Raw genomic sequence first — 2,747 nt, 5'->3', positions numbered from 1 at the left:
GGTATTACGAAGGCTACGTCACCGTATATTGTTCTCAATGTTCATGTTGCAAATGCTCAATGCAAGGAAAAATAAAATTTTATTCACTTGTTGATAAAATAGAAGTTGTATTGCAAATATCTGGCGAACGCAATCATTTAAGTGGATGCATACAATCAAGGCCAGTCAGGGGCGAAATTAGAAAAAAAATAGACAAAAAACTAAAGTACAATCCTCCAGCGGTAATATTCCGCAAATTGCAAAACCAGATGACTGATGAGGAGCGCTATTTTGGCTGCCACACATACGCACCATCACAAGCTGTACTGAGAAACATAAAATACCAAGGCAATATTTCGGAACGGTATAGCTCAAATTGGGTACTGAATTTAATGCAGCTTCGTGAACATTTCGTTGAAAGCAAACAACCATTCATCAGAGAAATTATAGCCCATGAACCCGGGGTAATACTGTATTCAACGGGGCAGGTAAAAGCATATCATGAAACCAACCAAAAGGACATTGTTTATTTTGATGCTACCGGAAGTATAATCAAAAGAAGCAACGAAATTTCAAACGATTTTCAAATATATACACTTCTGATTAGGAACCCCATCGCTGGAGGACCTGATTCAGTTTTCTGTAGAAAATGCAAAGTCTAACATGTTTGCCTATCGCCATTATCTCTTTCTACAATGTTCAATGACAAAATTAAAGCTTTATGATTCTAAAGTTAAGTACACAGAGGAAGATCTCAATAGCTACCTTTTATTGAATGTCATGCAGTTTGTTCGCAGCAGACTGTGTGTACAACAAGTGAGGAAGCGATGGATCGACAACTCTGTTATTTCCCGTATCACTGTGGGCAACCTTTACATAAAAGAAATTATACTGGATAAACGCAAAGAGCTAACTCAGTATTTTGAAAAGTATCAGTGTAGCTGTAATGATTACCTTGCATGGGTGTTAGACGTAGAAGTAGTAATTTATCTCACCATGCACCTCTATCAGTTGGACTACAATAGTGCTTCCAAGAAGTTGAATTTCCCAATCATAACGTCTGTGGATGAAATTTAAAGTTGTTCACAACTTCACATACATTTTACAAGATATACGATGGTTTAAGTACATACCAGAACTTGGACATGATTGTATATAAATTATGGAAAGAAATTCGCATTTGCTTGTCAGATGTACCACTGCGATGCTGCCAGTTCACTAGATTTTTCCATGCCATGTGTAGCCTCTGCCAATCCCACGTTTGTACATTCTCCACGTTTGTACATTACAAGACTAATCGTTGTCAAAGGATTGTTACGTCGCAAAGCGCAAACCACTGCAGAAACATAGCATACCTGTACAGTACTGTACTGTAGCCTACGTATACGGTACGAAAAAAATGCCAAGAAGTAGTCAGCCAGCAAAGCGAAAAGATGTATGTCTGTCCGATAGAATCCTTGTTATTGAAAAATGATTTCCGTTTTTGTTTCGTGTTTTTTTTGTTTGTTTTTTTCGTTTTTTCACGTGTCGAAATGAAAAGAAGGAAGCTCACTTGTTGCGTCATAATCCAAGAATGCGTGCGCCGGTGTTTAAAAAAGAGAATATCGGAGAAAATGTAGGAAACGCACATCGGTTAATCGCATAAAAAAGCTTGGCAAATTGACTATGCGATTAACCGATTTCGTCTGTAGATGTTTCAGCCGACAATTAAAGTTGGTTGATAAACATAATTTAAAAAACAGTTTTAACAACGTTCTTTGTCAGTCGCCTGATTCAAAATTTCAAAACACCATACGGTTCGTAGATTACCGGCAACACCTATCGTAAATAGGGTTAAGCGAACAAAACGACTGCAAACAAAAACCCAGTATGAAGGTTGTACTAAAAATCTTCAAGTCAATCTATTTTTCTTGATCGATTCGCATGAGTATGGCGATGTTTCCTGCCTACAAATTCATATGCACTTTTTATAGTCACCTAGTTGTATGACCAAACTTCTTTTACAGTAAGTGGGGTGGAAACGAAGAATATAGCTCAATTACTATCACGTTTGGATGTGCAGACAAAACTATCTGCGATAAAAACTTCAAGTTCTTGCTCCTGAAGTGCATCGCAAAATCTCATGAAAGTTAAACTCGAGTGCGGTTGATTTGAACACCTAGTGAGTTAATTATCTATATTCTACAGGAATAAATCAACACATGATGTTGGAGGTAAAATATTAGAAGTTTGCCGATTGAGTTCGAAAATGGCACGATTAAGTGAAATAAAATAATTTTGCCGTCAAATGGGGCAATTGCGGTGTGTGTAAATGTTGCACATCGGGTTGTCAGCGTCTTAAACAGTAGGACTTCGATCCCAACGAGGTATGTAAAGACATACAAAATTAGGCTTACCATACGTCCCGTTTTAGCCGGGACAGTCCCGCTTTTAAAGGCTTTGTCCCGGCGTCCCGATCTGGCATTTACTGAGCCAGCATTGCCCCACACTACACGAATATTAGCATGATGTGATTGGTTTGTTTAGCCAATTTGCTGAAAAGCAATACCCGATGCGTGTTCTTGTTTCGTTGTGTTAAATGTGAAAGTAATTGTTACATCATTGTAGCGGGTAATTGGTCCAGTGGTGAGTTGATTGTTAGCGCATTCGCTTGTTCACTGTTCAGTAATAGTAGGCTAGGAGGAGGAGATGATCTTTTTGCAGTTAGGTTATTGAAAGAATTTATTTGGTACGGTTCCGGTACTTGTTTGCATTTTCTTCTGCAAAAA

At 38.2% G+C, this 2,747-nt stretch overlaps 1 long non-coding RNA gene across 1 annotated transcript; it reads right to left on the bottom strand.

The window, feature by feature from the left end:
- Window positions 1-627: 627 nt before the first annotated feature.
- LOC143449408 (uncharacterized) lies at window positions 628-1,251 on the bottom strand. Its single transcript, XR_013114562.1, has 3 exons — window positions 1,113-1,251; window positions 934-1,039; window positions 628-849 (listed from the first exon to the last, which is right to left on the bottom strand). It is a non-coding gene; the product is annotated as an uncharacterized LOC143449408 (long non-coding RNA).
- Window positions 1,252-2,747: the final 1,496 nt, after the last annotated feature.

Source organism: Clavelina lepadiformis, chromosome 3 (genome assembly GCF_947623445.1).
Source record: "Clavelina lepadiformis chromosome 3, kaClaLepa1.1, whole genome shotgun sequence".
NCBI lineage: Eukaryota > Metazoa > Chordata > Ascidiacea > Aplousobranchia > Clavelinidae > Clavelina > Clavelina lepadiformis.
This window is presented reverse-complemented; position numbering and strand designations above follow the sequence as displayed.